The sequence below is a fragment of the Drosophila miranda genome (genome assembly GCF_003369915.1).
Source record: "Drosophila miranda strain MSH22 chromosome Y unlocalized genomic scaffold, D.miranda_PacBio2.1 Contig_Y1_pilon, whole genome shotgun sequence".
Taxonomy (NCBI): domain Eukaryota; kingdom Metazoa; phylum Arthropoda; class Insecta; order Diptera; family Drosophilidae; genus Drosophila; species Drosophila miranda.
In genome coordinates this window covers 15923153-15943593 of record NW_022881603.1, presented here as the reverse complement: position 1 = coordinate 15943593, position 20441 = coordinate 15923153, and the positions used below count along the sequence as shown (strand labels likewise).

The 20441-nt window shown below is 48.4% G+C and overlaps 1 long non-coding RNA gene and 1 pseudogene across 1 annotated transcript; one reads left to right on the top strand and one right to left on the bottom strand.

The window, feature by feature from the left end:
- The window catches only part of LOC117190058, a 260701-nt pseudogene that overhangs the window by 134149 nt on the left and 106111 nt on the right, over nt 1-20441 (top strand).
- LOC117190061 lies at nt 3902-4107 on the bottom strand. The gene is made up of 2 exons (XR_004473643.1): nt 4000-4107; nt 3902-3943 (listed from the first exon to the last, which is right to left on the bottom strand). It is a non-coding gene; the product is annotated as an uncharacterized LOC117190061 (long non-coding RNA).

The window sequence follows — 20441 nt, the reverse complement described above, 5'->3', positions numbered from 1 at the left end:
GAGAGAGCGCGGGCGCTAGGCGCCACAGAGAGGAGTGAAGTGAGGTGAAGTGCTGTCAGAGGAGCGAGAACTTGAAAAGTGAAAAAAGTTTTCTAGTCAGTCCGAATGCGGTAAAAGCTGTTCCTGCACCAGTCCTGCTCCTCGTCGTGGTCCCTCTTTCCGGCTCCGAGTCCGAGTCCGTGTGGCTGCAGCAGGGGCAGGGACACAGGTTAGTGGTCAGGGGTCAGGGGTTAGGGGGGTTGTGCTGTCAGTTTAGCACAAAGCCGTATCCATTATGAGCGCAGGCAAAGCGTTCGGAAAGAGCAACAAACTAAGAGCTCAGCTCGGATTTGCTCATCGGGTTGGAGGGCAAGTGGCGAGTGCGGTCGCTCGGCCCCGACCAAGCGGGCATATCAAATGGGATGCACATAGACAGGCAGAGAGTGCGAGAGAGGAAGAGTGGGACAGGAGGACAGAGAGACAGACTAGGACAGAGAGACAGACTAGGACAGAGAGACAGACTAGGACAGAGAGACAGACTAGGACAGAGAGACAGACTAGGACAGAGAGACAGACTAGGACAGAGAGACAGACATAGGACAGAGAGACAGACTAGGACAGAGAGACAGAGAGAGAGAGAGAGAGAGAGAGAGAGAGAGATAGAGATGGGGAGAGAGAGAGTTGGGTCACTGGTCAACCAAGGAGTCGAAACGGGGGCCAGGACCCAGGACCTGCCCGACCAGGTTATGCTCGTAACTAATAACCAAGTAAATTGATACGTGACCCTGCATTTAAATGCCATTATTGCCTACGCCCCTTTTGACCCGTCCGTCCCACCTCCGACCCGTGGTCCAGCAGGTCACTCAAGTGAGTGGGTGCATGGGTGTGTGCGTGTGTGGGTGTGTGGGTGAGGGGTCCTGCTCTTGGGCCTGCGCTTGACTTGGCTTCCGCCTCACAGCCGCACAGAGGATGGATGGTATGCGTGGTGGAGTCCGCTACGGTCGGCTCTTTGCCAATTTGTGATTGGACTTTTTGATGAGCACTGAACTAACGTATTGATTGACTGCCTGTGCGCACAACCCACCTCTCCTGCCGCCTGCTCTTATGACGTCTTTCAATGGCAAGGAGGGTGGAAGAGAGTGGGAGAGAGGAAGCGGAAAAAGTTTTTCCAAAATGCAACTATAAGGTACAGGGACTTGTTTGCACTTTGTTGTGGCAAGGAGGGGGAGGAAGTAATCGCTACATATGTATGGCTATGCTAGGCAGCCCACACCCACAGATCCAACTTGGAGCCAGAGCCAGAGCCAGAGCCCAAGCCAAGTTGCGATTGCAAGTTTCGAGCTCCGCCCAAGAACAACAATTGTCTGAGAGTTTTGCCTTTGGGTGGACTTTGGCCCGGAACGGACTGGCGACTGCTGGCAGGACTTGGCAGGACCGACTCCCTTTTGTGTGTGTGGGCCGAAGAATATGGCTGCGGAAATGAGCACGGAATATTGTTCTTACGACCGGAAACTTGCAGAAGTTTCGTTGTATTATCAGACAGTTGCAAACGGACTCTAAGATTCTTACACAGTCCCAATATCCCATGCCCCATGCCCCATGCCCCAAACGGGGCCCCATCCGGCTGGCTGGCTGCTGTGTGACTGCCCGCGGGCATGATTAAAGTTTTCTTTTTAATTTCCAGCAATTGTGTTTCGGTTTAGATTTGGGTTTGGTTTCCCTCCTGTGGGTCCATTGGTATCCATTGGTTTGTCCTCCTACACTCCACAGCAGTGAGCATACGGAATACTCTGCTTGAATGGGGCCAGTGAGTGAGTGAATGCACTCTTTCTGATGGGCTTCATGGGACTAATCAGTGCTCGAACATCGCTTTCACTGCCAATCTATCTAAGGACATGTACATATATCTCTTTCAGGCATTCAAACATTTCAATTGAATCATTGCACTCATTTAGTTATTTCCTAAATTAATCATTCACTCAGCCACATTAGAGAGGGTACGTCATTTCTGTTCAGTGGACCAGCATTCCTTACATTCCTTACCATCCGAATGAAACATTAATTTGCATTCCCTTCTCGGCATTCATACGCACATGTTCATTACGATGTATTTTTGTTTCTCCTCTGCCGCTGTGTAGCATTCCAAGTAACAGATCCTGCCCTGGGCTCTGGAGTCTGGGCTCTGGGGTCCTGGTCCTGCTACCAAAATCACTCACTCTCGTCAGCTCCAGCTTGAGCTTTTGGCGCATTCGTTGCGGTCTCCTTTGGAATCTCCGGCATTTGGCACTACCGAAAGGGTATTTAGACATTTGCCGTCTACTTACGGACATTCTCCATTCTCTCCTTACCCCTCGTCAATCTCGACTCTTCTCACTGTCGCTCTGTGTGTCCTCCAGTCAGTCACTCGGTCTTCTCTCCGACCCGCGCATTCCTTGCACTTCCGTTGGGTTTCGTGCCATTCTGAAGACTTGGCCGCGTTGTTATCCACATCTCACTTCTCTGGCATGCACTCTACTCTACTCTTGTCTCTCTCTCTCTCTATCTCTCTGTCTCACTCTTTTACTCTTTCCCTTTTTCTCTGTCTTTACAAACTTGTCGCTATGTGGTGTGAAAAATATTTAAGCGTGAAGTTTTAGCAGCGGTTTTCGCTCGAAGGCTCATTGTCGACACTGTTCTCGGCCTCTCTCTCTCTCCCTCTCTCTGTCTCCCCGGCCCCTTTTTTTCCTTCTTCCTTGCTCTTCCTCTGTCTTCGTCGCCGTCGCCGTCGACGCTGACGAACATCGTGTTTCCGCATCATGTTTAACGCCACTTTTGTGTAAGCTTTGCGCTTATTCTCCCACTTTCTGGGTGTGAGTGAGTGCTGCTCTCTCTCTCTCTCTGTGTGTGTTGGTACCCTGTGGTATCCGTGTCGGTATTTTTGTGGATTTGTTTTGTGTCTGAGGGTGTTTTTCTAAATCTTATCGCCAGCGTTTTGTCCTCGACGATGGCAGCGCAGCAGAAGTGTCTCGAGGCTGTCCGCAGGGAGAATGAATGGCGGAGAACGAAGAACGGTACTGATGGTTGCGGTGTGGTTTGCGGGGGGGGGGGGGGGGGGGGGGGGGGGGGGGGGGGGGGGGGGGGGGGGGGGGGGGGGGGGGGGGGGGGGGGTTGGGCGGGCCTTTTGTGGAATTCCGAAGGGAGAACGGGGTGCTCTGAGGTTTTTGGGGTTTGGTGTTGCACGGAGTTTATTTTGTTATTGGTTTTGGCGATGACTTTGCTTTGCTTGGCTTCGGCTTTGGCTTTGGCCTTCCTGATTGTTGCACCCACTGGCCCCAAAGTCGGATTGCTTTTTGGGCGAATGGGCCACACAGGAGATTTGAACTGTAATTGGTTTTGAACAAGTCTTCCTGTTTTCTGGACAGTGGAATGTGTACAGAGATCGATAAAAGATCATAAAGAATGGAATTTCTCTTTGGAAATTTGGAGCTTTGGCATTTATCGAGCGAATACCAATCATCGAATTTGTTAAGCTATTAAGCGTTTTTAACAACTGTTGCAATTTGAAGTTAATGAAAGTCGAGAGGCTGTTTATAATTCACAATTTATTTGCATATGTAAACCAAACGAAGGCCCACACGCACACTCCACCCATACCCACACACATACCCATACCCATACCCAGACTCGTAGTGGAATCCCAACACCAGGCGAAACCCAAGTGCTAGCCCAATTCAATCCCATGATGATGCCAACTGCCGGCAAAAGGCCGTGCAAATCCGGAATGAGTGAACATATTGACAAATTATCCTTTTTACACGCATCGCCTGCTGAGTCGGCTTCACCTCACTGCACGTCCTGTCCGCCCGCCCGCCTGCCTGCCGGCCTGCCTGCCTGGCACACACTCAAACACTCGCACACGGATGCAAACACACACACAGAGCCAAAATCGTTCCGTATAATTCAGTGGAAAACGTCGGAAGTTAGCCTGGAAAAGAGGCAAAGAGTAGTTAGCGCGAGCCATAGTAGTGCTGCGTTACTTACCTGCGCGGAACGCAAGTCCGCAAGCAGAGAAGCGGCCACCTGGCCAATAGTACTGGCCGAAATCCCAGTGGGACGCCGTCGAGCCCTAGGCCGAAGGGGGGGGGGGGGGGGGGAAGGAACAGCAGGTAAGTGCCTGTTTTCCTATTCTTCTTCGCTGTGATTCTTGGCGCCACTTGTTGGTTGCTGCCTTCTTTTTGTTTTTGGGCAAAATTGGCCAAGCACACCGCAAGTGGTGTTGGATAACGACGGAAGAACAGCTGACTAAAGGCACGGAGCTAAGTGCTGGAAAACGACAGCGCCTGGCCAATAGAGGGCGCGGCCACAGCAACCGGAGTTGCCAGATCAACGGCCAGATCGGAGATGAGCGATCAGCGGGAACAAGCTGCGGCTTGCAGCACTCCACTGACAAGCTCATTCGCCTGGGATGAGGAGAATCCCTTTCGCCGGAAAAATGCTCTGGCGCGATCGCCAAACCAGCTGGCGGAAGCAGTGGAGGAGCGCGCAAGATCCTCTCCTCCAACGCTGCAGCGCCCCCAAGAGGGGCAAGCAGACCAGAAGGAGAGGGCCATGGCGCATTTGGCGAGCTTGGGCCAAAAGGCCAGAGAGTTGAGGAAGCTGATGGTGCTCCCAAAGAGGTCCATCACGAACCCAATGAGGGATCTGGTGGATGAGATCGAATATCTGCAGCGAGAGTTGGAATCGTGCTGGCAGGCGATCTCTGCGGAGCAGGCTGTAGCCAAGGTTACACAGCCGGCAGTGACGGAGAGGGCGGGAAAGAGGGCACGGCCAGAGCCCAGGAACACCACCCACCCGTCCCCGTCCCCGTCCCCAAGGCCGAAGAAGCCAAAACATGGACCCAAAAAGTAAAAAAAAAAACGGAGAAGAAGCCGCAGGAAGGCCAAATGAGGGACGCCGTAGCTCGCAAGGGACCGGAGGACGCCCCAAAGGATCGAGAGGTGGGGTGGGTGAAGGTCGTAGCTAGGCAAAGGCCAAAGCCAAAGCAGCAGCAACGACCAAGACCGCCACGCAGCGATGCAATAGTCATCGCCGCCACCAGCACTGTCTCATATGCAGACATTCTAAGGAAGGTCAAGAAAGAGCCAAGTCTTAAAAAGCTAGGGCAATCGGTGCAAGGGGTGCGACGCACGGAAAAAGGAGAGCTGTTGCTGATGCTGGAAAAATCGGCGGACCCGAGAACCCACGAGATGCAGGCAGCAGGCAAGGAAGCGCTAGGAAGCACGGTTGAAGTAAGGAGTCTTATCGAAACTGTCATCTTGGAGGTAAGGGACATAGACGAAGTGTCCACCCAAGAGGAAGTCCTAGCGGAACTCAAAGCGCAGGCAGGGGTGGAAATCTGCGAGGCCGCAGCCATCTCCATCAGACCAGCCTATAGGAGCACGCAGACCCTGACCCTGAAAGTTCCACCGGCTATAGCAAAGCCCCTCCTGGAGAAAGGAAGAATTCGCCTGGGGTGGGGGTATTGCAGAATACGACCCAAGTCAACTCCCCGAAGATGCTACAAGTGCATGGAATTTGGCCACATCGCGCCTAATTGTAAGAGCAGCCAAGACTTCACGAAGTGCTGCTACAATTGCGCAGGAGCCGACCACCAGGCCAAAGATTGCAAAGACGAACCAAGTTGCATTCTTTGCAAGCTCCACCGGGTGAAGGACCCGAAGCACCAAACGACGAGTTCGAGGTGCCCGCAGTACCAAAAGGCGATGCAGCAAATGAAGGATAGATGAAAATCATCCAACTAAACCTCAACCACTGCGAGATGGCACAGCAGCTGCTGGACCAGACCATAAGGGAGCACCGTATTGATGTAGCAGTCATAAGCGAGCAATACCGGAATCGCAACTCGGGAGAGTGGATTGCTGACTCGAGCAAGAAGGCAGCGATATGGAGCTGTGCGAGTCCCACACAGCAACTACTGCAAACATACGTCGGAGACGGATTCGCCAGAGCCCGGATAAATGGAGTGCACATATATAGCTGCTACCTGCCCCCGAGGCTCAGCCTACAGCAGGCGACGCAGGCACTGGAAAGGATTGCTGAAGATGCGCGGGAGAAACACCCTACGCTCATAGCCGGCGATTTCAACGCTTGGGCGACGGAGTGGGGATGCCCGAGCCAACTGGCTATACATACGCTGGAAGCATGTGATGCCTCCATGCTAAGGAAAAGAAGAAGCCTGAACAACCGCAGGCCAACGTATTGGTGGAACGCTGCAATAGGTAGCGCCAGGCAGGAGTGCCAGCGGAAAAGACGACTATACCAGCGTTCGAGAGGTTCCCCGGAATTCGAGAGGCTCCAAGGAGAATATAAGGAAAGCAGACGCTGCTTGAAGAGGCAGATCAAGGATGCCAAGCGCAAATGCTTCGAAAAGCTCTGCGATGACGCAGATGCGAACCCTTGGGGCTACGCATACAGGCTGGTAATGAAGAGACTGCGAGTGTTCAGTCCCCCGCCGCCAGTGTGTGCAGATCTGCTGGTTAACATAGTAGAAACCCTATTTCCAGAGAAAGTGGCAGCCCAGAGGGTGATGGATAGAATACCGCCACCTGAAATAGAAGCCACCACGGGAGCAGAAGTCCTCGAAGCTCTACAACGGATCAAGAACGGCAAAGCACCAGGACCTGATGGGGTCCCAAATGCCGTTCTCCGCACGGCTATTGAGACCAATCCACAAATGTACGTGGATTTATTCAATGCGTGCATGTCCGAAGGGACCTTCCCCAGACCATGGAAGCGACAGCGGCTAGTCCTCTTACCCAAGGGGAACAAGCCGACCGAGGAGCCATCATCCTATAGACCACTCTGCATGCTCGACACAGTGGGTAAGATCCTCGAGCGCATAATCCACACCAGGCTGGAGAAGGCAGTAACGCGTCAGCTCTCACCGAGACAGCACGGGTTTCGCAAAGGCAGGTCCACGGTGGACGCAATCGGCGAGGTATGTGAGATAGCAAAGCGAGCTATCGATGGCACCCGATGGATGTACGGGACCAAAGAGTATTGCATAGTGGCAACACTCGATGTCCAAAATGCATTCAACTCTGCCAATTGGGATCACATACTAGAAGAATTGAGAAACTTTCAAATACCGCCGTATCTGCAGAATATCATCGCGGACTACCTAAGAGACCGAGTGCTCATATATGAGACGGATAAAGGGACACGTGAGCACCAAATCACTGGAGGAGTTCCCCAAGGATCGGTCCTCGACCCGCTGCTGTGGAACATCATGTATGATGGAATCCTTAAGATGGATATGCCAATGGGCGCCACGGTGATAGGCTTTGCCGACGACATAGCAATAGTCGTAGTGGCAAAACAGAAAGAAGCGGCGGAAGAAATCTGCAACGACGCGGTAGAGAGAGCCAGAACATGGCTATCAGGGAGGGATCTCTCATTAGCCACCCACAAAACGGAGGCGGTGCTCATAAGCAGCAGGAAAGTAGTGGAGACGGCCACGATCCGAGTAGGAGACTGCACTATTAGCTCCAGTCCAAGCCTGAAGTACCTGGGGGGCATGATTGACCACAGACTCAGCTTCAAGCATCACATGGCGTATGCAAGCAGCAAAGCAGGAAAGACGGCAGTGGCCCTATCTCGCATCATGGCCAACACCGGAGGCCCGAAACAGCAAAGGCGAAAGCTACTAGCGAGCGTAGTTGGCTCAACGCTAATGTACGCTGCACCAATATGGGTTGATGCAATGAAGCATAAAACATATGCCCGAGAATGCAACGCAGTCCAGAGGCTGTGTGCCCTGAGGGTGTGTTGCGCATTCAGAACGGTATCCCAAGACGCCGCACTTGTGGTAGCAGGAATGATTCCCATCCATCTGCTGGCAAGAGAAGCCGCAGGAATCAGGGCACAGCGAACCCTGGGGACTACGGACCAGGACACCAGAGGTGCCTTAAGGCAGCGCACAATCCTGCAATGGCAAGATTCGTGGGATAACAGCAGCAAAGGGCGATGGACCCATATGCTAATCCCAGACCTGAAGAGTTGGCTGAACCGTAGCCATGGACAAGTGGAGTATCACCTGACACAACTGCTGACAGGACACGGTTGCTTTAAAGCCTACCTGCATAGGTTTAAGCACGAGGACGACCCTCGTGTTTGGCTACCAAACTGCGTCGCGAAGAAAGAGCACGCAATGCAAGGAGATAAAGGATAAAGGAGATTATTAAGAGAAGAGCCCTACGGGCATCTCCCCCCGGCGAAGTAATATCTCGCGACAGTACCGCCGGGATCCGGGATAGGTGGGGGTGGTTTTAGAGCGGTTAGAGTCCCTCACTTCGGCTTCGGCTGAGTCGGCATGAAGCTTTCCTGTAGTCACACAACAAAAAAAAAAAAAAAAAAAAAAAAAAAAAAAACACACACAGAGCCATTGTTAAATGTGCCAATGTGCACACATACTCGTCCTCGTAGTTGTTCCGCTTCGATCTCAACGATGCCCGCTGCGCCACCGCCGCCGCCGCCGCTACCGCTGTCGCCTCATCGACATCGTTATCGTCATCGCCGTAATCGTCCCTTTTTGAGAGAGTGTGTACTTGCGTTTGTGTGTGTGTCTGTGTGGCTACATAAACAGCACCAGAAATAACAGCAACAATATAGGAGGTCCAGTCGAAACAACAAGTACCCTTCCGTACTCGTACAGTAGGTCTTTGAACTGTGATCTTTTATATTTAGCTGGAACATCTGCCAACCGCCACCACCCCCGAAATTCGAAAGCGTAAACAGCACTATATGCAGGTATATATTAGCGGAATCAAAGATTGAATCAAACTGCTCACGAAAATCGCAGTGGTTCTGGGTCAGGGTATGGAAACAGCGGTTGCGACACTGCCAACATCATCATACAAGCGAACCGCAATGCCAGCAGCAAGTAGAGGAGCAGCAGCAGGAGCAGGGACGGCAACAGAAGCAGAGGCAGCATCAGCCAAATGCTCATCCGAGGATATCGTGAAGCTTGCTTTTGTTCCGGCACACATAAACACACACACGCACACAGAAGCACACTGCAAGGATGCATGAGTATTTCAGTTGTGTTTTTGTTGTTGTTTTTTTATATACCCAGCGCTTCGTTTCACCCCGTTGTTCTCTCCGGATCCGGCAATGGCTTCAGGTCCTGCTTGTGCTTCTACCCCACTCCCGTTCGAGTTTCGGGCTCTTTTGTTCGAATCGGGCATAAGATTAGAGATGAGAATCCTATACTTTAGCATTGCTCGGGGCTGTGAGTGGAGGGTAGGGCCGAGGCATAGATCGTATTGATTGCGACCCCTAAAACCTCAATTTGTGCTCAATTTATTTCCAATCAATTTAATTTTGGGATTACGATCGATCGGTGATCGTGGTGGGATCTGGGCAAGGATATTGAATAGAGAACCAAACCGATCAACTCTTTCTTTCGTTTTTTGCTTTTAACGAGAACTAACCAGACCTGATAAATCTGTTCTAACCCAATAACTTCATTACCTCTTCGATTTCCTTCCATTTCCATCCATCAATCGCTCTCTCAAGCACAGACTCTATGTCTATCCCCCTCTGCTCCTTCGTTGCAGTATTGTATAGGGTAGTCTTTGTGTTTTGCAATAATTAACTCAAGTTAAGCTCTCATCGTTCTGTGTGCCTCTCACATTCCTGCCCTGACAAGTATGCAGCAATATTTTCCATTGTGCGACACCTGAACTCTCCTTCGACGGCGCTGCACTATGGTCCGAACGACCACTTTTGTTGGCCAAAATTAATTACTCCCGAACGGAACAAGATTTTTTTCATTTAGTTTTTTGTATTGGATATATATAATCAATAAGAAGTGGAGTTAAGAAAAAAGATGGGTTTGGCACCGCCCCTTTTTTTAATAATGCATGTTTAAATTATTAGTTATAGTGAAAAAAAGTATTAAGCATATTTTATTTAAGAAAACGGCGTTGCACGCCTAAACAAAATTTTGATTTAAATAAAAATAAAATCGTTTAAAGGTTTCCGTAAATTATTGCTGAGATCCTTTTCTAGAAGCAAGGTTAACGCCTCGTTAGGTGAGATATGTGCCGGCTTTCCGACTGGGTCCTGTACAGCCTTACGAACTTAGTTAGCATTCTCTGGGCATAAAGATAATAGTAGTGAAATAAAGGCTTGTGGCCAATCCACATATTTTCGTTCAAACATCTTTGAATTTTACTTGCATTTGTTTCGGTATGTTGCCAAGCGATAACAAATTTTATTGCTGGTATCTTCAAAAGCTTTATTAATTTCATATGATATGTCGCCTTAAGATCCGTTTTCAATTAATTGATAATTTTACCCTTCTCTGGATTCCATACGGCAAACAACTCTGCATTTTCGAATTTGAGGTTATGCTCTATTAATGCAAATTCTAAGAATTGTGGTGAAAAGTGACATTTCTTACTATATACATTTCAAAAAGAATTTATTAATCTACGAGACACAAAAGGTTTCAGGGTGGGACTAGGTAGGACTCACTCTGTACACCTTTTAAAAAATTAGTTTTCATTACAAGTTGGCACATGTTGAAGGCCTCACTTTAACCTTCAATTACGAAGACATCACAACTACTAGAGACAGTTAAAAACTCAAAACACGTAGTAAGAACCCGACAGATTAAGATTCATCAAAAAAATTTCATCACTTTTTGGCGTTTTTCAATTTTTGAGAGGTCTAAAATGGTTATTAATTTGGCACTTTTTCCCTTCACGTGCTTTACTATAAAAACAGTTGGGTTGCACAGCTGATTTTGCGAATGTGGCGCCATCTATGGAAATTTCTGGTACGCAGCTTTAATGGTCCATCTTTTTCTAATGCAGAGTGATCAAAACCAAGTTTTAGTTGTGACTTTTAAAAATTAGGTTTTGGCCAACAAAAGTGGTCGTTCGGACCATAGAGCGCTGCAGCTGCAGTTCCAGCTCCAGCTTCAACTCCAGCTGCGAAGGCGTTGAGCTCATGAACCGCAAATTTTGTTTACAGCTATGTTGGAGCAGCAGCAGAAACCGATTGAGCGAGCAATCTCAACGATGTTGTGTTGTGGTGGTGGCCACCATTTTGAGTCCGTTACTCTTCTCTCCCATTGAGCTGTGAGACTGACTTTGCCTCTGCCGCTACCTCTACCTCTGCCATTCCGTCTCCCTCTGCCGCTAGCCCTAACGCTTTCTGACAAGCTGCCATGTCATGCTTGCAATACATATCAATTCAACCCCCAAAGTGCAGTGCAGTGCAGTGCGAGGGAGCAGCAGAGAGTGGTGCGAAGGCAAAAGAATGCACACGAATTGCCATGCACTCGCACTCACACTCGTACTCGCCTGCTCTCTAGCGCTCTCTCTCTCTCTCTCTCTCTCTCCCTCTCGCTCGGGCCACTCACACGCCGACGCCGCCGCCTGACCCTACTGTGAGAGTCATGCTAAAATTTTCTAAGCAACGGGCCGCGGTTGTTCTCTCGTTTTTACGTACTCTCTCTCTCTATTTTGCTGCCTGCCCTCCTCTCAGTGTGAGGCGCTCGCAGAGAGAGAGATAGAGAGCGTAGGCCAGAGTGAGTGTGAGGCTGAGTTCTGGTGCGAGTGTGTGTGCTGACGTCTTACCCATTTTCGAGTCGATTCGTCTGCCGAGTTCCGTTCGCCCGTTTAGTCCTTTCACAATCGTCGCCATTGCCGTGTCTTCGGTTTTTGGTTAACGCTCTTCTGCCAGTGCTGCTGCTTCAGACAATTAACGGTTATAAATATTCGGTTAAATCGCGTGGTGCTTGAGACTCTCGTATTTTGTGTGCGAGTCATTCCAGTGAGTGCGAGTGCGAGTGTTGTGTTGTGTGAGTGGATCGGTGATTGGTGTGGTTTGTTGTTTGTGTGGCGTGGCGTGGCGTGAAGCGGCTGCCAAGCGAATTGGATTACAATTACTGTTACAATCACAATTGCGATTACACGATTGCCGTAATTATGGCGGCCACTTGAAGTGTGTGGGAAATTGTGTGGGCGCCCGCAGAATTTAACAACTTTCCCCCAACCTCCCTATGCGTCGGAGAGAAGTGCAAATATTTCCATAAGCAAATTGCATGTTACCGTCACCCGTCCCCCGCCCTCACACGGGACACCAGCCAGAGAAGAACCGAAGCGCAGGAGGAGTCGTAGTTTGGGTGTTCTTTCGGTATCAGTGCAGTGCGGTGCGGTATTTCCACCCACCATCCAACTCCCGAACGGCCCCCATTCCAAGGTACCGTTAACCTTTCCGAACCTGAGTAAAGCGAAAAGCGGCAAAAAGTTTCCCACACTCTGTACACCCTCTGCACACCCGCTGTGCACCCCCGCAACGATCCGCAGTCGCGCATTCAGGGAAAACTTTTCCGGCATGGAATTTAAATTGGAAAAGTAAAATGAAAAGAAAAGTAAAAGTTAAACAAAGTGCAAAGTAAATATTAAATTAAGAAAAAGAATAAGAATAAGAAAAGAAATAACAGCAGGAAGGAGGAGTGCCGTTGCGTTGCGTTGCGTGCCAGAAGTAAAGCGCTGGAAAGCGCAGGGACCGGAAGGAAGGAAGTGGAAGCAAGAGGAAGTGGAGAGCACAGAGAGAAGAGCGCGACAGGAGGTAGAGAAAACAACTTCCGCCTGCATCCGCATCCGCAGCTCGTGCTTAAGCCAACTGGAGTCCCCCCCCCCCTAGCCACCAACATCACCAACAACCTCCACCCCGTTGCTTCCTTTCATTAATGCAGAGCTCCGGCTGCTGCTGCTGCGGCTTCTCCGCCCCACGTAAATCTCAACCGTTTGCACGCAACACGGAGAGGCATCATTTATAAAGCGGCAGAGCCAGACTCCCATCTCTCCATCGCACTCTCTCTCTCTCTGTCTCCCTCGGCCCCTCGTTTTATTATTCCGTTTTCTTGGATTAACTCAATTTGTTGTGCCCGCGTCGCGATACGCAGAAAAAGGAGCAAACAGAAATACAAGCAACAAAAACAGCAAAAGGAAAAACGTCAGCAGAAGAGGAGTGGAGCGGAGCGGAGTGGCGTGGCGAGGAGAGGAATACGCTTACGCATAGTGCAAAGCAACATATACACACAGAAGACACACCAACACACACACACACACTTGTACCCCACAGCTTCAGAGGGACTCTGTTGTTGAGCGAGTGTGTGTGGGTGCCTAGCCCTCCTCCACTGGTGGCACCTCGCCTGGATTACAGCCCATAATAAATGATGGAATGGCTACCAAGAGGATTACCCTGCATTCATGCCCCGAACCCGATTTGTGGTGAGTCGTTGGTAAAGTTTTCCCGTCCTAGGTAAAATGCCTTATCGCGATTATCTCCAGATCGAGTGGAGTGCGAAGATCGGTAGGATTCCATCCAGAGATCAAAATGAGTATCGATTGCCTGAATCAAAGGAATACAGCTACAGATACTATTTATGATCGTCTTAAAGGCAAGAAGTAGATTATTTGGAGTAGATGTAATACCCGGCCACCGATCCCCTATTTCTGGCAATATCTCCCCGAAACTAATTTGTATTCCAGCGATCCAACCGGAGCCCCTACCCCACCCAGTGGCATCGTTGTATCGTACATAATGGATAACTTTCAACAGATTCCCATCTAAAACTGTTGTCAAACACACAAATCGCTCTGCTCCTCTGAGTCTCCTCCCCCACCAACTTGAAGAGCAATAAAATTTCAATTTCAGCACCAAAAACCTCTTTGGCATTAATTGTCTGTCTCTCATCGGTCTTCTGGCTTGTCTTGTCTTGGGGCCGGGCCAGTGCGTGGTTCCAAAAATACACCATCCCTCATCTAATGGCACCTGTCACCCGCTCCGGCCCAAAACCTCAATAGAATTCCAGATCGTAATGGCAGGAACGAGGGACATTTCTATTTATTTTGACATGCGAGGCCCTGGGCCGACAGTTAAATGTCAACACGCACATCGATCGATTCGATCCCCAGAGATCACCCCCAGGGAGGAAATGGAAGTGGAAAAGGGAAATGGAAGTGGAAATGGGATCGTATAACTCAGGGAAACAGACGCAACATAAACACGATCGCCGCGGGCGGGAATTGATTAATTTGCTGACACGCAGCATAGCTGATATCCTGCTGATGTGCAGGGCATCCAGGGGATGGCGGTGGAGGAGGGGATGGAGGTGGAGTCGGGGGATAAGTGTCGGATCAAAGTTATTTGTTTTGGCTGCTACAGCAGCTGTTGCAACATTGCTCTCTTACACTCTCCCCTCTGCTGCTGCTGTTTATTTTTCCAATGATTTTCGCTTTTTGTGTGTGTTTCTGATCTGTTCTTTTCCGATCCCTTGTTGTTGGTTTTAACGCTGCCATGGAAAAATTATCACCTTGTAAATTGTGTCTCTCAGAGAAACATGTGCTTATGCATGGCATGGTATGGCATGGCATCCCACACACAGAGAGAACGATGCTGAGAAGGAAGAGTAATCATAATTGTTCATTGGAATGCTTTTGCATTGGCATTTGCATAACTAATCATTCAATTATTGACTTGGCCTCACACGAAAGTCAATTAAAACTGAAAATGGAATAAACTGTATTATTTGCACATCCGATCTTTTGGCGAGAACCACACGCCACACGGTCAAATACAGATGTCTCACTCGCCGCCCCAAATGTTGGAACCATTTGAACAGAGAAATACAAATAAAATCCTCGGCTATTAGCTGGCTTATTAGAAGCCCCAACAGATATGTCTACATCAGGTTGTCAGGGTGTGCCCCGGCACGAATAGTGATTACAATACACTCTTCGCAAATCCCGGACAAGCACTTGAATAATTTGTATCTGCCACACGCACCCGCATGCCCAGACACGCACAGACATTCAATTAGATAGTCACTTGTTGGTGGCACTAGCAGGGGCAGGGACAGGGGCAGGGGCAGGATAGACATCTGTATTTGAGTGTTGCAACATGGATGCCGGCAGATTGGAAATTAATGTACAGACTCCAGGAAAGACATGCGAGTCTTTCCCCGAAGGAGCCCCAAGGAGCGAGACATTAACGAGAGATCTCTCGGGGTAAGACGATGACTCAGAGCAGCAGCAGGGCAAGGGCAAGGGAAAGGCAACGGAAAGGGAAGTGAGTGAGTAAATTTGTATGCCAATTACTTAAGCAGCTCTGACAAGGCAAGACATGAACTCTCCTGGGGCCCAGACCCCAGAGGAGCCTTTTGGCCACGGGTCGGTCCAGCTCCAGCTCCAGCTCCGAGTCGTGTTTCTCTGGCAGAAAGGGTCAGAGTCATTAACATGCTGTTGTCGTTGCCAGCATTTAGGACGACATCTGAACCTTTTTCGGTTTTCGTTGCCACCACCTGCCCCTGCTCCTGCCACTGCTGCTCTGCCTTGCCGAGGAGATGTGGCTGCCACTTATGCGACATGGGAGACATGAGAGGGCGACAGCTTTTGACACTAAAAAGCCAGCCGCATGTGGACAGACACGCCGCCCAAAAGGAGGCCACAGACACACAGAACGTTCGTGCAACACACCCACAAATGAGTGAATGCCGGTGGTGTCGGGGTGGGGGGATGAAAGGATAACAGGATAACGGGAAACAAACATTTTAATACGGCAATAGAATTTTCCACAAATTCGTTTGTTTGCCTTGGAAAATTTACGCAGTCCCTGGACTGGTTCTCCCTGTCTCTCCCTCTCTCTCTCTCTCTCTCTCTCCATATTTTTGGTTGGAAAGTTGCTGAGAAACTTTTCAGTTTGTGGCCTGCAGGGAAGTGTAGTATGCTCATATTAAATTAAATATAATATACTCATTCACATAAAGTATTCATTATTTCGAATACCCACTGTACCCACGGTACTTAAAGAATACACACTGTAACACCTTGTTGCAGTGTTTACGTAACAATAAAGTCCCAGACATTCTGGGTGATCGTATTACGATTCACTCAAGAATGCCTCGAGCGAACCAAGTGCAGCGTCAGCATGTTCCCATGACTTGACGGCACTAATATACATGCATACACACATATATCTTCCCTCGCGCTCTCGCTGCCAACAGCGCTGAGCATATTCACACATATACATACTAACATGTAAGAGATAAGAACACATAGTTCTGCCGCTCCGCTGCCGGCGTCACTGGCAGCGCAGCTCCGCGGCTTTTGGCTTATGAAAGCTCAAACACAATTGTTAAATTTAATCAACAAGAACCAACAAATCAGATCGGAGGGATAACTCCCGAAAGATCAAAATAAAGAAATACACATATATTTTTACAAAGAATTATAATTCTTTCCACATTGCGACCGTGACAGGACCCTTTGTGAAAAATAAATTAGTGAAAAATTATAAATACGCAACCCGAAGGAGCACACGCCAATAACCATTCTTTAACTACAATGGAACAATTGACCAATAAACAATTAAAATTAAAAGTGAATTAAAAGTGCGACAAAAGAAAACGGAAGAAGATAAAGACCTCAAAAGGCACCGACAACGCTACAAAGAGCGTGTGTCACTAGAAGCACCTGTGCGATGACCAGCACCGGCACCGCCTGAGCTCAAAGGCCTAAAAGAAGAAAATAAACTACAAATATAACATACAAATATATAACTTGACCTGTGCGATGACCGGCACCGGCACCGCCTGAGCCCATAGGCCCATGGAAAAGGAACCAATGAAAAATGCTGTTCCTATTGAACAAAGGGACGCACCGGCGCTAAAAGAGGCGCTTGAGGTGTGTCCAGCTGATGGACCACACCCACTCACAATAGCTGAGTACAGGGCAAGACACGAAAAAAGGCCAAGGAAGAAAACAAAGAGGGGCGGCCGCATCAAACGGCTGCTTCAACAACGACATCTGGAGCGGGATATGGAAAAAACCTTCACAAATGAAGAGGACCGACAACGCTGCCAAGAGCGCATCAAGGAAATTAATAAACAACTTCGCCAATAAAAGAGCGAAGTAACGCAAATGAGCTGCAGAAATGCCATGCCTCATATTGCCAATAATTATAATTTTCTAACTCAAGTTGAAGCACCCTTAAAGTGCAACTTGAAAACACTAACCTCTGTTAGGCTATTACTAAAGCCATGTGATCGATGTTGAATTATATAATGAAAAACCTGTAAATCGATCACATGTCCCTTAACATTTTTTTTTCCTTCCTCCATTTTGGTCAAATATTAAAAAAAAAAAAAAATATATATATGTAAGATTAATAATAATGTATCGTTTATTAATATTGTTATTCAAAAAAGAGTACAAAGTGTATGATTTAAGATGTGCAATTAATGAGTCTGTTCTTCCGACTTTTTGTTCAACTTTCTGCTTCTACTTCCAACAACCGACTCCCATATCGATAACCCCTTATCGGTTAGGTCTTTTAAACATCGGTTAAGTCTGGTTATATCGGTTAGGTCTTATCGATGGTATCTTAAGTTCAAATGTTAATTTATATGGGATAGTGTTAACTGCTTGATACACTGTCCTTTACATTCGGCCCTCCTGCTCATCTTCATCTGTCCCAGATGATAATATATCATCGTTCTCTGAGACAAAACGCCATAGCTTTATATTGTCACTGCTCGTTGCTGTGATATTTGGCCCCTCGACTTGAGCAACCTTTCTGACGTCGTAGCGACCGTTCCGCTTTACCTTGGTGACTTCATATGGGCCTAGATACTCGCTGGCCAACTTGCGTCCTGCGACGAACTGCGTCCTCTTGATCGCGACCATGTCTCCTAGTCTGTAGCCGTGCTCAGGTCGTCGTTTTTTATCATAATAGCGCTTGTACACCTCTTGCGCCTTCTCAATGTTTTGTTTCGCTTGGTCACGCAGTTCTTGGCGCTCGTTGTTAAACTGCGTAACCAACTCCTCGTTGAGCACCTCCAATAGTCGACTTTCAGCTTGTCTGTGCATCTTTGTCCCAAACATGACCTCGAATGGCGACGACTTCAACGTAGAATGCACATGCGAATTAATCGCCATCTGGACCTGTGGCACATGCTTGTACCACTTCGTTGACTCCTGAGCTGAGAGCTTTGCGATGATACCCAAAATTGAACGGTTCACCCGCTCAATCTGACCGTTGCCTCTCGCCACACCTGTCGTTGTACGCACATGTTCGACTTTGTTCTCGTTGAGAAACTCGCTGAATGCGTTGGATGTAAACGCTGCTCCTCTGTCGCTGACTATGCGCTTGGGAAAACCAAACACAAATGACCAATCTCTCAGCCTCTTCACAACTTCTTCGTGACCTGTTGACTTAGTTGGGAACAGCCACACAAACTTGGAGAATGCATCTACCACAGCAAAAATGTACTTGTATTGCTTGGCTGTCGCATCCATTGGTCCCAAATGATCAACGTGCAGCGTGTATAGTGGTGTGTCACCCTTGTCAATGCAATGAAGATAGCATTCTTGTTTGCCCAACTTTTTGCTGAAAATTATACAACTGATACAATTAGTAATCAACTTATTTACTTTCCGTTCAAGGTGCGGAATCCAGTATTGCTGCTGAACTGAGTGCATTGTCTCCGCTGTGGAGAAATGACCAACTTCATGCGATCCTTGAAAGATTTCCCTTTCCATCAGCCTTGGAACCACCAATACGTCATTGCCATTTACAGATTTGAAGAGAAGACCTCCTTTAAGCTTGTAGTCTTGATATGGGTGCTGCTTCAGGATCTCAACTGTAGCTTTGATGAAATCGTCATCCTGCTGTGCTTTCTTTATCCGAGCTGTTAGCTCCGTCGTCACGAACATGCATGTCTGCGGAAAACGACTGAAACAGTCCACGTGTCTCATTCTGTCCCCTGTGCGGTGTACTGCTTTGAATGTAAAGTCCTCCATATACAGAATCCACTGGGAAACTTCTCTGGGTATATCTGCTTTCGTTGTTGTCTGCTTAAACGCCGCACAGTCAGTGGCAAGATCAAATTTGATCCCCAACAGGTAGTGACGAAACTTCTTGAGTGCGAGGTATGCAGCTTTGACCTCCAAATAGTAACTGTGACGTTTGGACTCGGCTTGTGTAGTCTTTTTACTCCAATAGTAAATCGGGTGGAAATTGCCATCAAACTGCTGCAACAAAACTGCTCCGAAACCTTCTTTGGATGCATCCGTGTGGAGTTCCGGTGGCGCTTCTCGTGAGTATAAATGTAATACAGGTGCGATTACAAGCAGATTCTTTAAGGTTTGTAGCGATTGTTGCTCTGCTTAGCCAATGTTGAAAACTGCTTCCTTCCTGAGTAGATTCGTGAGCGGCCGGGCAACTTGTGCATAGCCAGGGATGAACTTTCTGAAAAAGCCTGTGAGTCCCAGAAATGCTTGAACTGCTTTAATGTCTTTGGGCGTAGTAAACCGACTGACAGCTGCTGTCTTCTCTTTGCCGGGCCAGATTCTCCCGTCCTCAATGATATGGCCCAGAAAGCTGATGCGTGGCTGCATGAAGCTACATTTCTTCCACTTGATCTTTAGGCCAAACTGCGCAGCTGTCTCCAGGACCAACTTCGTCTTCCTCATGCATACCTCGGGCGACGCGGCGTAAACAATTCATATGTCGTCCATATAAAGCTGCATAATGTCAGAGTTGATTAATTCTTGAAAAATATAGCTTACGAACCGAATGAACGCAGCTGGCGAGTTCTTGAATCCGAAAGGCGCTTTATTAAACTCGAATAATCCCTCCTTTGTAACAAAGGCCGTATACGACTTGCTTTGCTCTTCCATAGGAACATGGAGAAATCCGTTTTCAAGGTCCATTATGGTAAACCACTTAGCCGACTGCAGCTTTTCCAAGACTTCCTCCATGACCGGGACTGGGAAGCAGTCCAGCAATACCATGCTGTTTAACTTCCTGTAGTCTACGCAAACTCTAAGTGTACCATCTTTTTTCTTTACGACGACAACTCTGCTCGCTACATTTGAAGACGACTTGCGCACGATTCCTTGCTCGATCCATTCTTCGACTTGCTTCTTTACGGCACTGGCTTCGTCTGTTGATAAACGACTCGGTGAGTGATTAAACGGCTTGATTACTCCGTCGGGAACTATCTTCAGTTGGATTGGAGACTGCTTTGCAACTTCTGTGGGCATTTGGTAACTGTTTCTTATCATCTGTTCAACGTCTTTTCGATATTGCGGCGGAGCTACAAAGGATGACTCTTCAGTTACATTATATATAAGAGCATGCTCATCTGTTGGCACAGGATCTGCGTCATGCTTCAAAAACGTGTATCCTTGCATATCAGCGACGAAACGGAACTTTTTAATGAAATCATGCCCCAAAACTGCGTCGAAATCAATCTGGCTACTGGGGACTACTAAAAAATTCTGTGTGGTCTGCAACTTATCCACGGTAACTTCTGCATTAAAGTATCCAACAGGCTTTGTTGATATCTGACCCAGACCGCGCAACATAGTTGTGCACTTCAAAAGTTTAACGTTTTTTAT